The sequence below is a fragment of the Dermacentor andersoni genome, chromosome 6 (genome assembly GCF_023375885.2).
Source record: "Dermacentor andersoni chromosome 6, qqDerAnde1_hic_scaffold, whole genome shotgun sequence".
Taxonomy (NCBI): Eukaryota; Metazoa; Arthropoda; class Arachnida; order Ixodida; family Ixodidae; genus Dermacentor; species Dermacentor andersoni.
The window spans coordinates 1,465,519-1,490,487 of NC_092819.1; the positions used below are offsets into that span (position 1 = coordinate 1,465,519).

A 24,969-nucleotide genomic window follows, 5' to 3' on the forward strand; every position below is an offset into this window, starting at 1 on the left:
TTACAGAAATGTCCAGGGGGGCTCCCCCGTAGTGTTTTTACTGAACGCCGACAGCCAAACCTATGAGGAGCGCGTCGCATTATCCCTCAAACTATGCAAACAAGGCGCTTCCGACAGATTTATTTATTTATTCATACACCTTAAAGGCCCATTCGGGCATTACATAGGGGGGGGGGGGGAGCCAGTTACAATTACAAATGTGTAAAAAAAAAGAACATTAGTAAGATACAGTGACATAATTATATACAGAAAGAATAACAAACGCAAGTAAGCACTCAAGACTGAAATAATCACACATTTAGAAAAACCTTCAACTTGTTAACAAAAACATCATGGTTAATGGCAGATACAATGTCCTTCGGTAGTCTATTGCAATGATATGTTGCCAAAAGTAATGGTGAATGATGGTACAGATTAGTGCGAGCAAAAAGGGGTTGCACTTTAAATGGGTGATCAAAACGCTGAAAAATACTACGAGCTGCATTGATGTAAGATTTGCAGAACGGGGATCTACTATGATAAAACGCGTGAAAATGTGATAACAATGTTATTAGTCGGCGGTTTTGAAGAGAGGGCAATGAAAGTGTTTCCTTGATGTCCGTAACACTGTAGTTACGCGAGTATTTTTTTTTGTGATATATCTTGCTGCTTTATTTTGTATTGCTTCGAGCTGATCGATCAGATAGGTCTGATGCGGATTCCAAATAATGGATGCGTACTCCACCTTTGAACGAACAAGCATAGTGTATGCTAATAACTTAGTAGCAGAGTTCGCCAAGTATAAGTTGCGTTTAATGAAGCCGAGTGTTTTGGATGCCATACTGGTTATGGCATTAGTGTGCTCGTTCCAAGATAAATCAGAGGATAAATGAACTCCGAGATATTTAAATGTGGATACTTTCTCAACAGGGATTCCCTGAATCGTGTAGTAGCTCAATTCTGGATTATGTGTTCTCGTGAACGTCATGGCCTTAGTTTTAGAAACGTTAATTTCCATTTGCCACTGGCAACACCAAAATGCGAGTTTGTCGAGGTCTACCTGTAATGAGTTCTTGTCTTCTGCGTTACTAATTTGTCTGTAGATGATACAGTCGTCTGCGAATAGCCTTAGAGTAGAAGATAAAGTGTTTCCTATGTTGTTAATATAGATCAGAAATAATATTGGGCTCAGGACCGAACCCTGTGGTACACCGGATTTTACATGCGAAAGTGAAGATGAGTACCCATTCACGTAGACTGATTGACTTCGGTTGGTTAAAAAATTAGCTATCCAATTTGTAATCCTACTGTTTATGTTAAGATTCGTTAGCTTCATTAATAAGTGGATGTGCAGAACTTTGTCAAATGCTTTTGCAAAATCAATAAATATAGCATCTATTTTTAGTCCACCATGAATGGCTTCGTGGAGGTCAGTTACTAATTCGAATAGTTGGGTTTCACAGGAATAACCACGAAGGAAACCATGCTGATTGCTAGCGAAGAAATTGTAATCTGGTAGAAATTTCATGACGGTGGATGAGATGATGTGCTCTAGTAATTTATAACAGATGCTTGTTAAAGATATGGGCCTGTAGTTTGAGACTAAGGAGGGATCACCAGATTTAAAAATAGGAATCACGCGTGCACACCTCCAGGCGTCAGGCACGCATCCTGTATTAACTGACTGTTGAAAAATAGCTACCAAGTTACGTGATATAGCTGGTTTTGTAAGTTTTAGCAATGTTGCGCAAATGTCATCTGGTCCGGGTGCCGAATTAACTGGTAGACGATCTATAGCGGCTTCTACACCTTCGCAAGTGATTATGAGGTCATTCATTGAAGTATTTAAGCTGATAAAGTTCAGATCTGGTGGCACTGGTTCTTCTGATGTGAAAACCGAACAGAAAAAAGCGTTTAATTCTTCCGCAACATCGGACTGCAGAAGAGGCTCACCATCTTTCGTTATCGACACAAGGGATGATGATGATGGTTTTGGATTTACTACTTCCCAAAATTTTTACAGTTGTTTTTTAACATTTGTGATAAGTCGTAGTTGTAAAATTTTTTCTTCGCTGCTTCAATTTCTGCTTTGCAAAGTCTCGCCTGTTCGAGATAGCGTTCCCAGTCGTCAGCAGAGGTCAAAACCTTCGCCTTTGAATGCATTCTTTTCTTCTTATTAATGCACCGCTTAACATGTGTTGTAAACTACGTGTTTTTATTTGAAGATTTGATAGTAATTCTTGGAATATATCTTTCCTTAAATTCAGTGAGCGTCCTTTGAAAGATCTGCCAATTTTCGTTTGTATCACGCTCGGAAAAGGTCAATAAAAACTGCGTAGAAAATGTTAGTAGGTCGTTATTTAGTCCGCGTACATCCCCTCTGTTGTAATCGTATATGATTTTCTTTGCCTTAAGAGATTTTTCATATTTTGTGGTGTACTCGCAGTGGATAACATTGTGGTCACTCATGCAGTCAAGGACACGTACATACATACTTTGTGGATCTGTAGTCAGTACAAGATCTAGAACTGAATCACCACGTGTGGGACATGATACCATTTGGCTCAAACTAAACAAAGAAAGAACATCAAGAAACTGCCTACATTCGTGCCTTCTTGCGCCCTCAACGGGTTTGCATGTCGACCAGTCAATTCCAGGATAGTTAAAGTCACCTGCAAGTATTAGTTCCGATGACGGATACCTGCTTTGAATAATGCTTGAAGAATCATGAAGGCATTCAACAAAGTCAGCTGAAGAACTGGGTGGCCGATAGCAAACCCTGATAACGCAAGTTACAGACAGCAATAAACAGAGTGCGATCCACAATATTTCCAGGACGAAAAAAGTGTTGACAAGATGCGCACTGAACTTCTTATTTACAGCAATTATGATGCCACCGCCTCGAGATGTGCTTCTGTCTTTTCTAAACAAGGAAAAAGTTATTCGAAAGCCATAGTTCCCTGTCAGCTACATCAGAGCACAGCCAAGTTTCGGTACCAAGGACTATGTCCGCAAGATGACTCCGCAAGTCCTCGTCGCCAATACTACCCTCTTCTTGGCCAATCACCCATTGTGGGTATGCACCACTGTATGGAAATCATAATCATAATCAGCACATGGACATGCTTCTTGGCCGATAACCCACTGTGGGTATGTGCGATAGTATGGAAATTATTAACATCAATACGTGAAGATAATCTGAAAGAGCTTGAGTTGATGGTTCGATATTCACTGCCCACTTTTTCACCGATCCACCCATCATGGGTATATGTGCCCGTAGTATGGAAATCAGATAACTTGATAAGGTGCAAGCTTGGGCGAGTTGGTGATTCAATATTGACATGTGTGCACAGCGCAAAAGACGAGGACTGAAGGAAGAACCCAACACAGGCGGTGACTTCAACTGACCTTTATTTGCGAAATCGCCAGAACTATATACATGACCAAAAGTAATGAAAAACAACTTTTGAATTATGTCACACATGAACCCCTATTGCATCACAGCCAGATACTTGATTTCGTTTTTGGCGAGGGCAATAGACGGCATGCTGATGCAAAAGTCACCCAGCCTCTGTATCTTTTCAGCCTCTATGATTTCACGTGTAAGCTGTTCTCGGTGTTTGGAGGTTACGACACAGTGTTCAAATTCAGAGTCACAAGGGCAGTATCTGCAGTGAATGCCAAGATTACCTTGCATGGCAGTGTAAACATTGTAAAAATGCTCTTTCAATTGCTCATTTAAACATCTGCCTGTTTGGCCAACGTATTTCTTTCCGCAAGTCAGGGGAATCATGTAAACCACACCCAGGATGCATGCTCGAAACCGCTTCCTATGGTTAGTAGTGCAAATATTTCGTCGTGTGGCATGAGCATTCACGTGCCTGCAGAGCGCTGTTAATTTTTCCGGGGCAAAAAGACAAAACAACTTTTAACGTCTCCTTTACTGCCGATCTTCTTCAAGCTGGACGATATCTTGTGCAAGTAAGAGAGCACTGCGACTGGCTTATTGTCTCTGGCAGCGCAGTCAGCTGGTGCTTTGTCTCCAAGCTTGATTTTCTTTAATATCTTTTCTGCTACAGAAACTAACAAAAGCTCGGGGTATCCAGCATATGTTAGGCAGGAGGCCTGCGCCAGGAGAGTGCGTGTCAAAGAGTGGAAGCAAGACTTATTTACTGCATTTGTGAAGCAAAGATTTACAATGGCCGATTTTGATGTCAATGGAGCAGGCGTTGAGGCCCTTGTCATTACTTGACATATATGCAATGATATCATTAGAGTCTTTTACCAAAAAAGGGTCATCAATTGTTAGCAGGTTAAGTATCTCCTGTAAAAACAAAGCAACCACTTTTTGCCAAGTCCCTTTCTGAGAGATTATGACTCGTAGCGGCCAGTCAACCTCGTGGGTTTTGACAGTGAAAAACAAATCCAAGCTAGGTTTTTTGCTTTTGTAACTGAACTGGCTAACTGATTTAGACTCGGTGGGTTACAAAGTTTTTTCACTTCCGTTCTTAGTTTTAAAAACAATATGTCATCGTGGCATTTGAACACAGAATTAATAGCCTCATGGGCTTTTGAGCCAAACACATCATTTGGTAAAACAACAAAACCTCCTTCCTTGTCAGCAGTTAGCAACGAAACGGAATGCTCTCTAAAGCTGTAAAGCAGTGATGTGGGCTTGTTGGTAAGACATCGTGAGGCTTATAGCGCGTGAAAAAGACAAGGACGAAAGTGAGACGTGACACACACAGCCGCTAACTTACAACAATCTTTATTTCAAGCAAGGGACCCATACATATATAGAAATTTTTCGTTTTCGGAATTCTTTGATAGCTACACATGTACTTATTACATGTACTATACATGTACTTATTAGCGTTGCTGAGGGTCTGCTCAAGTCGAAGCTATCAAAGAATTCCGCCAGCGTGGCTTGTGTAGATAACAGGAGCGTTGCTGTCATCCCACATATCCACAGCCTATCGCACCGTTTAAAGAAATTAGGTCAACGTGCGAATGTTAGGGTGGTGTTTTCAGCTTCTACAAAATTGCAATGTCTGTGCAGACTAACCAGACCAGGCCTCTCTGACAAGCGCACGTGCAAAAAGAAACACCAGGAACCGTTTGTTGAATGTGTGGAAGCAGTTGTTTACAACCTTCCTTTAAAGTGTGGGAAGAACTACATGGGGCAAAGCAGAAGGTGCCTCAACAAGCATTTAAAGAAACACCGGTATAATGTAGCAGAAAAGCGGGGTGGGTTCCTTGACACTCACTGCAGGCATTGCAGGTGCCCTGTTGCCGGGGTGGATGATGGTGACCACTCGACGTGTGCTCCAGCTTACAGAGACTGCTCCATAGTGGGAAGAGCTCGAGGTAGGATAACTCGTGAAATTATAGAAGCAGAAGTGATTGATAGGCTTGGGGATAATTGTGTGTCAAAACCATGGATTGCCCTTTCCCGCAAAGAGTTATCGTACCTGCGCAATGGTGTGTAAGGGATTTTTGCAAACAGCGCATGTATGATGTAAGCGAAAAATTTCTATATATGTATGGGTCCCTTTCTCGAAATAAAGATTGTTGCAAGTTAGCGCCTGTGTGTGTCACGTCTCACTTTCGTCCTTGTCTTTTTCATGCGCTATAAGCCTCACACTCTCTAAAGAACGGCACTACACTGTTGACAAGGAAGTTTTTGCGGAGGGCATTAGACTGCAGCAAAACATGTACGCCTTCAGAAGCATAATGTTGATTCTCAGCCTCAGGGGCTCGCTTGGCTACTTGCCGAACAAGAGGATAAGGATAAGCAAAGAGGATAAGGATAAGCAAAGATATCCTTCTTCAAGGATAAGCAAAGAGTAATAGAAAAAGGTTATAAGTTCAAAAATACAAATTTTGCTGTTTGCGAAGACTTTTCATTGCAAACACGAATAGCCAGAAAAAATTTAATAGAATTTCCAAAGTCCAAAAATGTGCCGTTTAAGCTAGCCATCGCTAAACTGCGGATTAAGAATACCGTGTTCACTTACTGTGCTGACACTGACAGCGTTATTCAATAATCTAGATAGCAGTTTCAAAGGCCAGCAGTATCATCAGATTGTCATCCACCTCACAATCCAAGTGTCCATAATGCTGTAGCGCAGATTTCAATATCTTTCATGAATATGCGCAGTTTACTCCCAAAACGTGTCAACGTTTGCTCGCATCTAGAAACCAGCAATTGTGATATTCTACTACTCACAGAAACATGGCTCCACTCCGATATCACTGATGACGAAGTTCTAAAACCATCAGTTGACAACAGCATCTATCGTAAAGACAGGGATGGAAGATGGGGTGGCGGGGTATCGATAGCCGTAAAAAAAAGCATTACTGCCTTTCCACTTTAAATTTCAAGCCCACTTGAAATAACCTGGGTGTGCGTTCCATCTTTGCATTCTAAGAACGTATTTGGAATATGTTATCGACCACCAGACAGCACAGAAACGTTCACGTCTTATTTGTATTAAAATCTTTGCAAAATTACTACAAAATTTCATAAAGCTAACATATTCTTATTTGGTGATTTTAATTACCCCGAAATTGACTGGGCTAACCTAACGTCCCCCTGTCAACACTTCAACGATTTCTTAGTGCTTGCACTAGACTTTTCTCTAGTGCAAATGATTCAGAAACCCACCCATGGCTATAATGTTCTTGACCTCGTTTTCACATCCATCCCTGAAACAGTTGCATCAATTTCTTTGGTGCCTGGTTTTAGTGATCACCTACTCATTAACCTTACAATAGAGCTACCCTTATACAAACGCACTACAACACCTAAGCGCATATTTAATTATAAGAAGGCTGATTTCACTGCCATCAACATAGGTTTAGAGAATTTCTACAGCTCGTTCATACGTAATTTTGTTTCACGAACTGTTGAGGGAAACTGGAAACTCTTTAAGGAAACACTAATGCAGCTAACACACTCTCATATTCCGCTAATTCACTTTCGAGTAAATAGTTCGAAACCATGGTATCACAGAACGCTATGCTCATAAAAAAATAAGTAGAAATGCCTGTTCAGAATTGCTAAGCGGCAAGGAACCCCAGTGGCGTGGTTAAAACATAAAGAGTCCGAAAAAGATTATTGTTGTAACATTCGTAGGGCTAAGCACAAATTCTTTTCACCTGATCGCCAATCCATGATACAAAATAACCGTAAGAAATTCTGGGCCAGTGATTTTCCCTCGAAAAGACTCGGGCCGAATTTCACTCCAAGACAATACCAGAGCACCTATTTCAGAAGACTCCTCAGTTGCTTTTAATAATTTTTTTATCTCGATGTTTACACGCGAGGATTACTCTACCATTCCTGCAATCAAAGGCGTAAACTACAGGTATATGGCACCAATAAAGATTGATGCCTCCGGCATCTCATCTCTAATTAAGAAACTAAAGTCCTCTACTTAAGCCAGCGTTGATGGTATAAATAATAAAATTTTGAAGCGTACATCCACATATACAGCCCCCATCCTATCACGCATTTTTGAGCAATTCTTATCTGCAGGGGAACTACCATGTGACTGGAAAATCAGGAAAATCATTCCCATCTTTAAGTCTGGTGATAAAAGCAAGATAAGTAATTACCAACCCATATCATTAACAAGCGTTCCATGTAAATTACTAGAGCATGTCATAGCATCTAATACTGTGCAGCATTTAGAAGCTAACAATTTCTTCTATCCAAAGCAACACTGTTTTAGTAAAGGACTTTCCTGTGAGACTCATCTAATCGAATTCACTAACGAGCTATTCACATACATAAACAATGGTTTCCAGATTGATAGTATCTTTATTGACTTTGCCAAAGCCTTTGATCGCATTCCCCACTCTAGATTGATAGCCAAATTATCATCATTACATTTAGACAGCCTTACAATATCATGGATAAGGAACTTCCTCACATCCTGCAAACAGTTTACGTTTACTGACAATCATTCATCTTCCTTGGGTGATGTGTCATCTGGTATATCTCAAGATAGCGTGCTGGGTCCGCTATTGTTTCTCATCTACACAAATGATTTGCCATCCAACATAACATCAGCAATCAGATTATTTGCCAACGATTGCGTAGTTTATCGCCAAATTAAGACACCCGACGACCACATCGTTCTTCAAAAAGATCTAGATAAGATTACAAAATAGAAGTGAGGCATGCAGACAGGACACAGAGTAGAGAAGTGGACAACACGAACGGCGTTCGTGTTGTCCACTTCTCTACTCTGTGTCCTGTCTGCACGCCTCACTTTTATTTTGCATAATGAATCCTTACCAACTAGCTCAGCTTTCTGTCGTTCTAAGCTTTATTTCTAGTACTCTGAGCCCTTTTCCATGTTCCCCTACTTATCTGCACAATCCTGCTTCGTTAGCTTCCCTGATTGCGATATGTATGTTCCGCGCTAGAACCATGTCGTGGTTTAGTCGTAATCGTGTCGTCCCATTGGAAGTTCAAATGATGTGCGGCTTTCTTCAACCATCAACTGGGCATGCCAGGAGGATTGGAGCTATTCTTTCTGCTGAATCATGGCGCCAAGTTAGGTTCTACCAGGAGTGTCTAAGGGTCCGTTGCGCGGCCATGGGAGACGGTCACCATTGGAACCGCCCCTACGCCAATTGGAATAAGTTAGCCGTGCAACATGCGGACTTCCTATGGAGGATGAAACTTCCGGAGCTTCAACAAAGTAAGAGGAAACACCTTTCTAATAATTCACCGTCAAATAACGTACTGGTTCTTGGAGACGCTACCATAATTGATAACCATAAAAGAACCCTAGCTTTAGGTCCTAAGCACTGTTTTAAGCCTAACGTAAAACCCATTGACGTTTTAAGCATACCACGCTGCATAACCAGGTTCGTCCCGGAAGAAGAACGCTCACGCTGTATTTCGGATTGCACTGCTAGCATTAAACAATCACATTCTCATCTTAAGACGCCTGACCCTGTCCAACCGTTAGTTGATTACCTTGTGGAGCATAAACTTAGACCAGTAATATCTGACAAGGAAGGCTATTTCGTAATTATGCCAGATGACATGTTTTCAGAAAAGGCAATTTCAGCCATAGAAAAGAATTTGCAGCCAGTAAAACTCAAGCCTTCGGTAGTTGAGCAGCGTGCGGTTGACCTCTTGTCAAGACATAATCTTGATAGGCTTGCCTGTAATGTCAAGAAAGCTAAATCCCTCACCTTAGAACTGTTTTTCTCGGCCAAGACCCATAAACAAGAAATTCCTTTTCGTGCTATATTGTCAGAGAAAGGGACGTGGCAGGTCTGTGTCGCTAGTTACCTACAGAACTGCCTAGCTTCACTAGTTTTTTCAGACCCCTTTTGCCTACGTAATTCTCAGGCACTAGTTCAGTATTTGAGAGAGGAAAATCCTGGTGATTGTACAGCTTTTAGTATGGATATCGAAGACCTGTATTATTCCCTGCCGCATGACGGGTTGCTAAATTCCGTAAATGAGTGCATTAAAGAGCAAGTGCAAGAGTCGGCTTTTATTGACAGATGCGGTGTTTCCACGGGAGCTTTTCTAGAAATTCTTTCAATGTACTTGAAGTCGACGCTGATTGGGTGGGGAGATGGCGTTTTTTTGCAGAAATCAGACATTTGTATTGGCTCAAAGGTTGCCCCTATTCTTAGCAATATTTACTTGAGGAAGGTTGACAACTGCTTAGAGAAAGCCTTAGGTGATAGCGTTATCAAGATATTTCGTTACGTTGATGATTACCCGATTTTCTGCAATAGGGAAGAACTCGATTCCGCTGCAACCTCAGTAAGTGAGCAATTTAATCTTCATGGAGGAGGATTAAGGTTTACCAAGGAATTTCCTCAGCAACGCATAATTCAGTTTCTTGACATGTCCTTGATCTTCGAACAAAATCATGTTTGTTGGCAGTACTCCCCAAGATCTTCGAAGCCATAGCTAAACATTCAATCCAAGCATTCCAAAGTAGTAAAAAACGGAATTGCCACGTCGTGCCTTAAATCTTCCCTCACCAGATCCTGCATGCACAAAATGAGCGCCAGTTTTAATGCGCAGGTCCGGCGCCTATTAGAAGCAGGTTATCCTAGTGTAGCAGTGGCCACTGTGGCTGAGCGCCTAAAGAAGTCGGTTTCGAGAGGGACGGACGTGATTACAGAAAGCAGTAATAGCAAAAAAAGAGTAGGGGCTATTCCGTATATTCATTCAGTGTCGCAAAGGCTTAAAAAAGTTGCTAGTAGATATGATGTTAATGTTGCTTTCACTGCTCCCAATAAGCTAGGTAAGATATGCGCTGCCGTACAGAATAAAAAGGAGCGGGTAAAAGGCAAAAAACGAACAGATATTTGTCTAGTGAAGCACAATAAGAACAACTGTTTTACTGACTGTCGTATGGGTGTGGTTTATAAAATTCCCCTTAGCTGTGGCCAGTTCTACATAGGGCAAACGGGACGGTGTATAAATCAGAGGCTAATGGAACATAAAAGGTCGTTAACCGGTGGATCGCCTTCTAATCTTTCGCTACATTGCCGAGATTGCAACTGCACGCCAGAGTTAGATGAATGCGCGATATTGTACAGGCATAAGAACGAAGATGCGCGTCTTATGGCAGAGGCATGGCATATCTATAATGGCGGAAATGCGTGCGTGAGTCAGCCTTCGATTACTTTGTATAAGGAAGAGATTAAGTGCCTTAACAGTTATCTTTAACGTAGGCCGGCACGTGTACCCGATTAACACGTGGTGTTACCATTCCTGAGCATGCGCAGATGAGTTCTGTGTCTTCTTTCTTTTTTTTCGCCTCAGTGCTCCCTTCAGTTGATAACGGCGTTCGTGTTGTCCACTTCTCTACTCTGTGTCCTGTCTGCACGCCTCACTTCTATTTTGCATAATGAATCCTTACCAACTAGCTCAGCTTTCTGTCGTTCTAAGATTACAAATTGGTGCACGCTATGGCAAATGTCACTAAATACAGAAGAATGCAAATTAATGACCATAAGCCGAAAGAAAACTAACTCTCTTTACACTTACTCACTTAATAACAGTGCTGTTACTGTCACCCCCCTGTACAAATATCTCGGTATCCATATTACAACAAACTTATAAAGCATGTTACAGCAAAAGCATCTACCACACTTGGTTGCCTAAAACGAAACCTACGTGAAACCCTTTCAGCCACTCGGGAAATAGCGTACAGAACCTTTGTTCGTCCTCGCTTGAATTCGCTTCCGCCACCTGGTCGCCACATCAGGAATATTTAATAAATTCTCTCGAATCTGTTCAAAACTGTGCCGCACCGTTTCATCGCAAAAGATTACAGTAGGCATTCTAGCGTTACTGCTATAAAGAAAACCCTATCACTCCCATCTCTTGAATCTAGAAGGACGATAGCTCTGCTTTGCTTACTGCACAAAATCACTCACAGTCAATACGCAATTACATTACCCCTTTCCCGCCCATTTCGCACATCTCGCCGCTCATATAACGCACACAGTTTCACACGTGTGTTTGGCCACACAAATGCATTTAACAAATCTGCATTACCTATGGCAATTGCAGCTTGGAATGATCTTCCAAGCCACATTGTTGAAATTAATAATCTGGAATCATTTAGAGAAACATTAAAAAAAAAATGATTTCGTAGTTATGCGCACACATTGTTTCATTTGTACCATGTGACTTGACTGTCGTCATTCTCGCTCCTTGCAAACAGTTTATAGGTATACATGCGTTTGCAGTTCTTTGCCAGGAGTTCGATGAGTCATGCACATTGCTGATCGTCCAGAGTGTTGTTGTTCTTCGTTCGCTTGATGTTAAACAGCCTGTTTCTTTCAATCGTTTAATTTGTTGTTTATTTATTTATTTATTCAATATACTCACAGGCTCCAAATAGGAGAATTGTGTGAGGGGGCATGTAAAGAAAATTAAGGACACAAAAAAAAAGCAGCTCATGCATCATTATACAATGGGTAACAGTTTCACAGGACGCAGAGAAGTAACGACAAGTATAAAGCTACAAATATCCATTAGCTATGTTCTCCTGCTTTCGCTACATGTTGTTTCTCTTACTCCCCATCACGCAATACTCCAGTTGGAGCCTGTGAGGTATGTGTATAAATAAATAAATAAAAAGAGTGAGCAGTTCCTGTGGTGACATCTGAGGTTCCACTCCCAAGCTTGGGAGTGGAACCCAGAGCTGCGAACCCAGAGCTGCGAACACTGGTTGAGCGTCGTCTTTCAGTTCGATGTGAATTGGTGGTCCGTTGAAGCCAGGAAGGTCCCTGCGAAACACCTTGGAAAATCGTGAGGGCACGTCTTCCGCGTTTACTTGCTCGATTCCCCGCAAGCAAATGCCTAACGGCCTAAACCAGTTTCGCCCAATCAGGCTGTTGCCTCGATTCTTTACTACCAACAATGGCAGCTTTGCCTTCCGGCCCTTGAATTCTACCAAGACGGTTGCTCGACCCAGCAGTGGTAACGCCTCCTTTGACCAGGTTACGAGAGTTGTTCCAGAATCTTGTAGTGGTATTTCACCCCGACTTCTCTCGATTACTCTAAATGTATCTTCACTCACAATTGAGCACGATGCTCCGGAATCAACCTCCATCGGGACTTCTTGTCCTTGTATCTGTACTTTAACCATAAACTTCTGTTCTTGCTCATTCACTTCGCAAAGTGAAAACAATGCACTCATTTCGTACACGCCCTTGCTCTTTTCAACTTTCCTCTTTTGCTCAGGCGTCTTCCGGGCCGCTCTACTTTCGTCTTTTGAACGACAAGCACTCGCAATATGTCTAACCCTTTTGCATTTGAAGCATGCCGCTTTTCTAAAACTGCATAAATGCGGAGCGTGCTTACCGTTGCAACGGTAGCAACTAGATCCCTCTGCCGTGGCGTCTTGCTTCGTGCGGGTTGCTTGTATCATGCCCTGGCAGTCCTTCGCCTCGTCTCGGCCGTGCATCCGTATGTCTCGTTGTTGCTTGGCTGTCGCTTCTGCGGTCGCGGCCATGTCGTACGCAACGTTGAACGTAAGGTCGTGTTCTGCGAGAAGTCGCTGTTGAACTGCTTCGTTCTGGAGGCCGCATACGAAACGATCTCGCATCATGATGTCCATCGGGAGCTGCACGTCGCCAAAACCGCAGTCTTCGGCTAGCTTCCGAAGCGCTGTGACGTAGTCCGCAACTGATTCCTCGGCAGCCTGGTTTCTCTTGTAGAACAAAAACCTTGCGTATAGCTCTGAAGGCCTTGGATGCAGGTGCTTGCGAACCGCCGTCTTAATTTCCTCATAGGTTGCTGTTGTCGGTCTTGCTGGCTTCACCAGAGTCACGATGAGCCCGTACGCTTCTTCGCCGCAACAACTCAGCAGGACGGCTCTTTTCTGTTATTCTTTCGCTATCTTGTTAGCTTCGCAGAACATTTCTAGCCTCTCGACGTATTCGTCCCACGACGCGTTTGTGCCGAGATGATACTCGCCGATCCTGCCGACGGCCATCGCCGCCGCTTCCTCATCGCCAACTGTAGCGTATCAGCCGGACGCCAGGGTGGAACAGACCACGTTTATTGATGCCGTGCCCTTTTTATAGGGTGATGAACATGTGATCTGCCGACTGCTGCTTGCGTGGCCGATAAGCGATTATCATGAAAACGTAGTGTGACACGCGATATCAGTATACAACAGAGACAAAGCACCAGCTGACTGCGCTGCCGGAGACAATAAGCCAGTCGCAGTGTTCCCTTACTTGCACAAGATATCGTCCAGCTTGAAGAAGATCGGCAGTAAAGGAGACGTTAAAAGTTGTTTTGTCTTTCTGCCCCGGAAAAATTAACAGTGCTCTGCAGGCACGTGAATGCTCATGCCACACGACGAAATATTTGCACTACTAACCATAGGAAGCGGTTTCGAGCATGCGTCCTGGGTGTGGTTTACATGATTCCCCTAACTTGCGGAAAGAAATATGTTGGCCAAACAGGCAGGTGTTTAAATGAGCAATTGAAAGAGCATTTTTACAATGTTTACACCGCCGTGCAAGGTAATCTTGGCATTCACTGCAGATACTGCCCTTGTGACTCTGAATTTGAACACTGCGTCGTAACCTCCAAACACCGAGAACAGCTTACACGTGAAATCATAGAGGCTAACAAGATACAGAGGCTGGGTGACTTTTGCATCAGCATGCCGTCTATTGCCCTCACCAATAACGAAATCAAGTTTCTGCCTGTGATGCAATAGAGGTTCATGTGTGACATAATGCAAAAGTTGTTTTTCATTACTTTTGGTCATGTATATAGTTCTGGCGATTTCGCAAATGAAGATCAGTTGAAGTCACCGCCTGTGTTGGGTTCTTCCTTCAGTCCTCATCTTTTGCACTATGCACACGTCGATATGGAAATCATCATCTGTGGGAATGCATGCTCATTCCGATATCTTCGTAGCAGCCGCGCGGTTATCACATAATGATTGCATGCTCACTTGTGGAGGGTAGCAGGGAGAGGGTATGTCTCGTCGCTCCCACTGCTCTTCGTGCCTGGCTGCGACGCTGCAGCCAAGGCACCCCCGTTCCCTCCTCTCCCCTTTCTCGAAACCAGGGACACTTCCACTTCAGCGCTCAAGGAGAGGCGCTATTCCCCCAATGCGTCTTTGTCTTTCGGATAATGAGCTTGCGACTGGCTGCAACTCAATTCAGCTGTGGAGACCGCCGCACACCGTCCTTCTGCAGTGCCCGGCCTTCGTGAGTGACTGAACGCCCCAGGGCTCGAGCGCAGATCTACGCTGGACGATCTGAACCCTTATCAGCCTCTTGTGTGGTACCCCCAATTGTGTGGTTTGTCATGTCAGCCATGCGGAACACTCCGCAGCTGTGGTTTTCTTTGTGTTTGTTTGTTGCCTTTGTTGGTATAAGAAACTAAGGTGAATAAACTCCTTAATTTAAAGGCTCACCCTGCCCCCCTGGCCTGAACCCACCATGGTCGCAACTCACTGCGCACCGCGGGTTAGGGGTCACACATCTGACTATTATGGCTGCTGCAAAAGTGCTAGCGGGCAACTGCCGCTTTGCTGGCACGGTGTGATCTAGAGAAGGGTGCGGTGCACACACACGAACTTGAGTACTACCCCTATACATCGTAATAAACATGAGGTGACCATTTGAAAGGGCTGGTTGATGTTGGCACAAGAGAAATATACGGGCAATTCGATATCGCATTTATATAAAGCATCGAGCTGCTGCGCTAGTGGGTCGAGGTTAGAATTCTAGAGTTTGGAGCAGGATGTTTTTTTTTTTTTTTTTTGTGAGAAAGCATCAAATGTCCCATTAGGCAAAAAAGCCGACATTTGTAGTCTGTAGCAGAGAAACGACAGGTAAATTCCCATTGATTGCGATTCCACGTCCCAAGTGTGCCTCAACAGGGCAAAGCGGGAGAAAGCAGACACCATGCTGTCACGCTAGCGTGCCAGGTGTTGTGTGAGGGGAGAAGGCATCGCTGCAATGCCACGTCACCGTCACTCTCACTGTCGTAAGCCGGTGCACGGTCTACGTCTCTCTCTCATCCTCACTGGGCTTAGCTGCTGCGCAAATTTGCCGGCCTTGGTGGCAGCCGCTGCTTCCTCAGTCTCTTGTAACACAGGACGTTGGTGGCATGCAGCATTGACACAACAGGCTGCTGCTGCTTGCTGGCTCGGGCAGCACGTACTGCTATGGTACATTACTTGTAGAGCAAAACTAAAAGAACCGCTCAGCAGCATTCAATTGGGCATTAATGCTTTCGCATTTTTTAAAGGCCAAGCCATGGGATGGTAGGCAAAGAAAGCTTCACCTTAAAGACTAGGCTACACCACCTGTAGGACCACCTGAGAAGGATGGCTGGCAGGTATGGTATACTTGTGCTGATCTCAGCACCGGAGAAGCTGGATCATATGAGGAGAGTTGTTAATGATGTGGGGTTCTGGTAACTCGCGGGAGTACCAACCACAGCGGGTTCGAGCTTAGTGAGACACAGGGCTGCATCAGCTGTCGCCTCACATGCTCAAGAGCACCGCTGTGCACGCACTCACACTGTAAAAGGAGACTACTGAGCGCTATGCACGCAAGAGAACACAGTATTGCTCCGAGTTATTGGAAACTGTCTCCGGCAGCACCCAACACTGCACAAACGCGCAGTCCTGAGCCGGCGCAGGAACGCCATTGTAGAAATACGCATGGGTGCACACGGCTCACTGCCACCACAGAGAAAGGAGGGGACCCTCGTAGATAGAAGTTGTCACGCTTGACTCCATTAGCACGTCCTGGCTCCTGGGATGGTGTCGCACGTCACCGATCTCAGGGGCGTGCGGATGTTATGAGAGGTGGGGTTGGAAGACGCACGGCAGCACAGCAAACAGATTTTAATTACACTCAAAACTCGAAAACTCAAAACTCAATTGACTACAAATGAACCCAATGAAGAAATGGTAGCACTTATGTAACCCAAACATGCCCTTTCCCCCTCTGTGATAGTTCTAGGTGTTTTCTATGCGAAAGTCAGGCAACCCTAGCCTATGGCTGCGCCGCTATCAGAAAGGAGCTACAGTGTACTAGAAGGCTTTGTAGTGGGCTCAATAGCCTATCCTGCCAATGCTCTCCATTGAAGCCTCTGCTGTCGCCTGCCAGTACGCCCGCTAGAGGCACTGCAGCAGCTTCCTACTAAACTTGCCAGTCACCTGCTTTGCCTCGCATGTGGTGTTTCTTTGTGCTATGCTGCATTGACGGTCAGATGTCTGTGACTTCGTTGCTTGCTGCCTGCTTATTTTCCGTGTAATGCCCGTCTCCGCGTGTCGCCAACGTCACAGATGTGTGTCCCAGGTAGGCGAAAATGGCTAACCGTCGCCGCAACTATTGTTTTGCGCCCGGCTACCGTAAGGGGTACAGCCGCGTGAAAGGCGCACCGAAGGTGTCCTTGTTCAATGTGCCATGAGAAGAAGAACAAAGAAAGCAGGGGGAAAGGAATTTGCACTGTGCGGATAAAGTATTGGATCAGACATGTGTGGTCTTCGAGCTCCATTTCGAGCCGCGATACATAATCAGAAACTATGCGCACATGATTGATTGCAAAAAAACACGTATTCCTCGCGGAAGGCCCCTGCTATCGGAAGTTGCCATCCCCACGATTCTCCCGAACCTACCTGCTTACCTGTCGAAACCAACTCCAAAGCCAAGAAGCAAGAGAAAACGACTTGACACTTTGAATCACCGACTTGACTTGAATCACCCTTTGGCCTTCCTATTTCATCTCAAGACTCTACCTAAGTACTGGAGCACGCACTACTTCCCAGAACTTGATGGGGTGCTTTACAGTACAGCGGTTTTGTGCAATAGTGCTGTCGTCACATTTGCAAAAGTCGTAATGTTTGTCTTTGACTGGCATCCAGATGGCTTATACAATGTCAATCTCAGGGAAAGACTGACTGAAGAGCATTGCGTAACCACCCAGACAGAAGCAGAGAACCTTCTGGCGAAAATAGAAGGCTTTGAACTCTGCATTAGAGCACTGAATGCCCAAGAGTATGATTCATGCTTCTTGACAAAAGGAATTCAAAGCAAGCTGAAGCTCTGGCACGGGGTGTACTTCAACAACAACAACTGTCACAGCAAAGTGGAAATCAAAAGTAGGCACCACTCTCAGCATTTCGTTGTCTCCACATGATTTCTCAACGGCATTAGCAGAATGTGATTGCAGACGAGTGTTAGAAGGTGTGGGGCTCGCTAAGAGAACTAGCAGAGGCGTTTATAATGCGGCGTGCTATGTATGAATACTTCCATGCTGCTTTGCCAGGGCGTTCATGACTGTTGGTCTCTTTCTTGGTAATTTATAAGTGTATACTTCACATTCTTTCCGCTCTCGTTTAATTTGGGTATAGTATATAGGAGGGTATAGTATATAGGAGGGCAGTACGTCAACTGTAAGTATCTATGCAAGGTCCTTTTGAACAGAAAGGCCAGGGTTTGGCGTGCATCTGCCAGGACGTCACAAAATGTGGCCCAAGAAATTAAGAAGTTTTGCATAGCTTAATAGATGCCTTGTTTCACGGATATCTTCATTACACGACAACATGGAGAAGATGCAGGCATTTAATGCTTCTGTGTCAGAAGAAGTACTCAATGAGCATATTTGTAAACTCCCACAAAAACAGCAAGAAAGTGTTGAGCAATGTTTCGCTGGGGGGAAGGGCAGGGAAATGGTCGTTTTGGATGCTGCTTGGCTTCTGCATGCTGTTCTGCTGTGTTTTTGCAAGATGCGCCTCACCGATATGTTGTATTTATTACTGTAAAACACGTCTTACTCGCCACATATCATCTATGTTACTGAGACCTGGTTACATGATGGTGTGCATGATTCTGAGGTAACCCTCCCTGGGTTCAAAGTGGTTTGGGAAAACAGAAAATTCAAGAGAGGAGGCAGTGTTGCTCTATTTCTTCAATTTGATCTCCACTTTCCTGTACTCCCTGCCACACCTGATACTGAGTCTTTGTGGTGTAAAATCAAACTTGAAAATATGTCTTTGATTATAGGGGTCGTTTGCCGTCCACCTGATTCTAAAATCGGGTATTAACACAATCTTCTAAGTGAATTTTTTCGTACCCCCAGTTACATTGGACGACCGCACGCCAAGTTTCATCCTAGACGCCAGCGCTCGTTTCTCCCCTGGCGGAACGATTTCACCTCCAGTGGGGGTAGGTTTCCGCCGCTGCTTCCCTTCACGATCGCGCCCGCGTTCAGTTCGCGCTGCGGGCGAAACGTCTCTTGTTTGCGACGGCGCCTCTTCGGATGACCGAAAATTATTATTGTGTTGTTAACTGTCACGACAGCAATGTAAACATGAAAGGGTTGATGCCACCAGTGAAATTCTGCCGATTCACAAGAAAATGGTACGATTCACAAGAAAATGGTACGAAAAAAGCAAACGACAGACATGGATTACTGCGGTGCGCCGAGCGAAGTAAACAACTGGCAAACGAAGCGAGCTCGTTCATTGATCACTCCTGAGTGTATGACGGTTTTTATATGTAACCCACATGGATTTAAGAATTACTCAGTACATAATCCTTTTATTCATATAAAAACTTTCAGTTGTTCGACGAGCGCTTGTCCTGTCTTCTTTCTCGTGTTTCGTTTCTGTGTGCGCTGCCCAAGAATGGAAACCACTTTTGTTGTATGCGCTAGCAGTGGCCGAAGTTCACGCGTGCCGAGGAATTGACTATGTGCACGATGCATTGAACATGACCGGAGTTCATTCCCGCTTCACCACTGCACCGATCGATCGAGTTACTGGACGATACACGCCCGCGTCTTGGTCGCGCCGGCATTGCTGAAGCGGGAATGATTACTAATACTTTCAACTTCCGCCTCTTGAGCACTGTTAAAAAATGGCCAAGCTGTCTACATTGCTGCCTCTATTCCATATTGTAGGGGACGTACTAGTTGAAGTTGTGTGCGCATGTCATACTTGTGCTATGCAGCGATATATTTTGTTTATTTCCGCACAGTGTCGATGGAAATCCATTGTCGCCATCAGAGACAACACGGATTTGTAGCAAACTTATTGTGAGAAACTGCAAAAATGACTTTAGCTCGTATGTGCCGTATGCATGTACCGCATCGTATGTGCTGACGATTTTTCCGGCGGCACATACGATGTCGTTTCCAATTACCTGCTCAGCGTCACTTACATGGTTAAGCAGACGCTGCCCTTTCGCCGCATTGCAGCCATAAAAATAATCGTCAAGCATACCGATCTTCTTAAAGGCAAATAGAAGCGTGTACAGTCTGTTTCACACTTTCACACCTCTGTTACTGGAGCCAGCATTAACACAACTTTCGTTCCCTTTCAATAAAGTTACAGCTAATTTTCACTGATAGAAGCACAAATTCCCCGAGTTATCCCCGAGTATTTTCAGAATATTCAAATTCCCTGAGAATTCCCGGTTTTCTCGATTGGTAGACACCCTGAGTACAATTGGCTTGAAGCGCAAAAAAAACATGGGGACAGAGGAAAGGAACTCCAGACAGGATGAGCGCTAACTTCAAACTAAAGTTTATTCTTTAGTTCTTAAAAACCATGTGTTTTTATCAGTCAACACTGATCAAAAGCACAATGCATCAATGTGCAAGCACGCTCCAATCCTCCCAGAAAGTTTGAAATATTTGTAAAATTCAATCGCGACACAGCTATGTGCATAAAAACACTAAAAACCTAACGCTCCGAGATTGTAAGAGAGAATCAAGCTCTAAATCAGGCCCTTCTCGTGGGCGCACTGATAGCATCGTGTTAGCAGCTAAAAACGCTTTGTCAAGAAATGTTATTTCGCTTGTGTGAGATATGTAATTTCGCTTGTGTGAAGGTTAATCAAGGCCTGGCTGGCACACGTAAAACTGTTTTTGTGAATGTAGAAAGCCTCTACAACCTCCCTAGTTGTCCTGTCTCGGTACTGAAAGAGGACAATTGTTTCGCATAGAATGGGTTTACATCAGCATTGTCTGCAGCGCATGGCAAGATGCGAATATGAATTCATGGAGCTTGAGGGCCTCATGAACAGTCAGTGGGCCCCGGCTCCCACGGAAGAGTTTAGTGTCTATATTAATGGGTCTTTGCCTTCTGCACCTCATGGCCACAAATACTTGTTGGTGATTACCGACAAATTCGCCAAGTTTCCAGAGCTCTTCCCTCTACGAACAGCAACAAGTATGAAAGTCTTCGATTATTTAGTTGCAGTTTTCTGTTGCCATGGCACACCTGTGGCCATCACAAGCGACAATGGAAAGCCCTTTGTGAGCCCTTTATAGTGCAATCTAAAACACTGGGGCATCAAGGACCATCACACTGTGCCATACTGACCAGTAGGATAAATGGTCGAGTGCCACAATGACAACATTAAGCAGTGCCTACGAGCACACTGCTCCAACCATAAGGACTGGTACCAGCACATACCTGACATTACCCTTGCCATGCGTACTGCAGAGAGCATAGTCACTGGTTATACTCCAGCCTAGCTGTGTTACGGTGTTGAGCTCTGCAAGCTCACGGCCAGTGAGAACTCGCACGTGACCCCATGGGAACCCACACCTGACAAGGAAGATGCAGAGCCTCCAGCAGCGGTACACTATGCCTTTGCTGCAGAACTCCAGCAATGCCTTGAAGAGGCCTTCAAGTATGCTCAGAAACATCCAAGCAGCTGCTTGGCAAGCACAGAAGTCGAGTGATGGCCATCATCGGCAGTCAACAACCATTAAAAACGGTGTCATGCTCTTAGACAGTTATACCTAGAGTGATGCTGCCAAGGGTGTCTCAGCCAAGTTGGCACTGCGGCAACGTAGACCTTATCGCATGGTCAAACGGTTAGGAGAAAATGACTGTTCTGAGTAACCCTACTACGGGACATCATCAAACTATTGTCCACGCAGACCAGTTGGTGCTCTACCATGAACCACAGCTTCTCTTTCTGTACTGCTTCACGTTTCGAGGGGAGGGGGAGTTGTGGGAAGAGAGTGGCGGCATAAGTGGACCGAGAGCTCCGCGTGAGGCAAGGCAAGGCGCAGTTGTCGGAGGCCGCGTGTGCAGTTGGCCGTAATTGCCAGAGAGAGGACCACATGGCGCAAGTATGGCGGCCAGAGGGGAAGGAAGACGTGGACGGCACGAAGTTTATTTATACTGTCAGCCCAAGAAAGGGCCTTTACAGGAGTGGAATTTTGCTACACGTCGAGTGAAAAATGACAATGCAGTGCAATAGCAGTATCTATAAAGAGTGACATGCAGTGAACAAAGACAAAATACATTTTTTATGCGCATCACAAACAGAAATACATGCTAAGACGCACTCATATCAGAGAAGAGTGTCTAAACCAGCCATAAAAGCACTGACGGAGGAAGATATGACAATATGATATGATAAGCACATGTGGCAGTTTGCGCTTATGCGCATATTTCTGTTCATGTCCGTTTCTTTGCGCAGCACCATTTTTAACTTGTTTACAGGGTCATGTTAATAGCACGATTGGCGTTTGTCCAATTTTCGTCAAGTACGTGAAACATTCAGCGCACTGACGAAGGCCGTGCAAGGTTTCTTGTCTGTGCTTTGGCAGGGTACGATTGACGTCAAACTTTGGATCGTCCTTCACCACCGATTGTGCATCGTGGGGTGATTGTGACAGCAGATATGCACTTCCTACTTCATCAATGTCTTCTAAAAATGCGACTGTTGTACCTTTATTGAAGTGCTTGTGCTCGAAACTGAAGTTCGCAATGAAAATGTCCACTCAGCCTCGATGTAAATGGACCACACCACATGCGACAGAGATTTGTCGATCGAGAAGCAACTGCACATTCCATTCGACGATCCTGTATCTGGCTGCTTTTTCTTCCATTTCAACAGATCTGAGGACGCTTGCACGGGGCCGGATGCTCCCTGTATCCTCAAGGATTGTGAGTGCAGTGTGTTGGTAGCCAGTGCTTTCCAATGATGCTGACTGTCCACTGGTGAGCATTAAAGACCTTGCTTTTAGGTCGATTACTGCACTTCTTTTACCCAGGAAGTCCGTCCCAAGAATCATGTTACGTGAGCGCTGTTGCAGGATGACAAAGTTCACAGGGTACGCAGAACCATGAAGAGTAACTCGCACGGTGCATCTTCCAGTTGGCGTTACGAGATGTCCTCCAGCTGTGCAAATTTGCGGGCCGTCCCACACAGTTCTGATTTTCCTCAACTGCACCAGAAATGGTTTGCTCATCACTGAATAGTCAGCCCCAGTGTCAATGAGCGCGATTACTTGACGTCCGTTGATGGCCACCTGCAAGCCGGCACTTGGCATCCGACTTCGACGTCAATGGGTGATCGACTGTGCGGTGTGTTGCTTAGAGAGGTCATGACTACGTCGGACCGAAACCTCAAAGTTGGGCATTGTTGCGGCATTGGTTCGTGGTGTCGCAGCGTCGGGTCGTGGTGTAGTATCGTCGCTTCATAGAGCAGTCGCGTCGGCTCGTGGCATATCAGTTGGAGGGTCTTGCTGGGTTCACTGGGAAGCAGCGTCACCTCCGTATGTTGCTTTCGTTAGTTTCCCCAACGAGGGCTCGGGGATCACCTTCTTGCTCCATAGGCATACGCTGGGTGTGGCGACTGGGGGCAGCTTAAGAGTGGTGATGGTGACCTGTAACGAATCTGGGCTTGCCCTTCTGTTTCTCTCAGGTAGGCCTCAACTTCATGTGGCCGCTGGCCTGAGCCTCAATGGCAGGGGGAATCGATGGTGAACCCGTGTAGGCCCATCTGGCGGCAAGGTCAGGTTTGGAGCACGTGGCCGGCTTCCCCACAGTGGAAGCATAATGGGCGTCGGTCTGGTGTCCGCCAGAGGTCAGACTTCCTCGAAGTGGCTTCTTGATAAGATGTAGGTTGGCTATGCGGCTGAAGTCATGGTAACAGTGTGTAGAACAGGGGTGTGTTGACGGCACGTATGGTTGACTGCACGTAACTAGATGCATCTGGTCACGGGCAGTGTCAGCGTAAGTCATCACCACGGGTGAGGACTGTCTGAGTTGGCAATGCTGTGCCCGGGTCCTGGTGCAGCCCCAGGTGGGATAGCAGCAGAGAGCAGTTTTTGAAGTTCTTCCCAAATTATAGAATGAATAGTTGCATGGAGTCTATTAGCGTCGAGTGCAACTGGCAAGTCCTGGTTGTACTGCCTGGCCCCTAGCTCAAGCATTTTTTCAATGGTAGCCGCCCCTGTTACAAGCTCTGCAATTATCTTCGGCGGGTTACGAATGAGACCGACGAATAGCTGTTTCTTCACGGCCTGCATCAGGTACTGGAGCTTCTTTTCCTCAGTCATATCGGCATCCATGTGTCGGAAGATTTTCTGCATTTCCTCGACGAACGTAGCTATGGGCTCATTGTGGTGTTGCTGCCGGGTTTGAAGCATGGCCTCAGCTTGTTCCTTTCGTTGGGCACTCGGAAATGTCGATGCCAATTGCATGGGACCCAGATAGGTCCCAACTTGTCAGTGTAGTTTCCTGGTTTTCGAACCGCATGTGAGCGGATGCTTCTAGTGAGAAAAAGACATTTCGCAGCTTTTCCTCCCCTAACCACCCGTTATATGATGCAACCCTCTCGAACGTGTCTAGCCATTCTTGCGAGACCTCGTAGGCGGAGCTATGACACTTCGGAGCTTCCTTCGGTTGTTGAAAAGTGAACGTAGTGGGCGTAGCAGCGTTGGTCATGGCTGTAGCAGGGTGGGTTTCCACACAGCATTTAAGGTCACGCAAGAGTCCATACTCTGGGGGCAGCCCCAGGAGTCTATGGCGCATTTCTCCAGGGCCCCTTCCTTAATGACTTTGGTGTGGTTGTCAGTGCATACTGAGCTGGTTTCCCGGCTTGAGGGGAGTGCTCGAACCATAAGCACCTCCACCAGATGTTATGCTGAAGTGCCGGTTTTTGTCCGTAGGCATAGGGACGAGGTGACTTTAGAAGTAAATGAACTTTATTTGGGTGAGCTTGTGCCCATAAGAGAACTTCTGCCAAACACCATTCGGCGATGGAAATAACATGTGCGATCAAGCATCAGCGGAAAAGAATGCCAGCGCTCTTGCCAGACCGGTATTTGTAACTGTGACGCCAAACGTATTAGCGCATGAATGCCCCACAACGCGCACATAAGCTGAAAAAGTGGGCCCACCGTTTTATCAAACTAGCGACAGTTATCCTTTTTGCGGATGAAATGTAGTAGTGCATTTTTCATCCAGGAATTTCTTGAAGCATAATATCAATCGAGGAAGCGAGTGCGCATGTATTAATGATATCTGACAGAACTTGTTGCATGAAATAATATAGCACATAGCACAGCTGTCAGTCCAGTCAGACACAGGCAAGAGATAAAAGAGGGTCATCATCATCATCATCATCATCATCCTCAGCCTAGTTACGCCCACTGCAGGGCAAAGGCCTCTCCCATACTTCTCCAAC

The 24,969-nt window shown here is 45.2% G+C and overlaps 1 protein-coding gene and 1 pseudogene across 1 annotated transcript in view; both read right to left on the reverse strand.

Annotated features, from left to right (window-relative positions):
• LOC126521192 (intermembrane lipid transfer protein VPS13A-like) overlaps positions 1-24,969 on the reverse strand; it is an 820,642-nt gene that overhangs the window by 753,914 nt on the left and 41,759 nt on the right. The gene's annotated exons all lie outside the window — the stretch shown is intronic.
• LOC129382200 (uncharacterized) lies at positions 12,211-13,858 on the reverse strand (annotated as a pseudogene).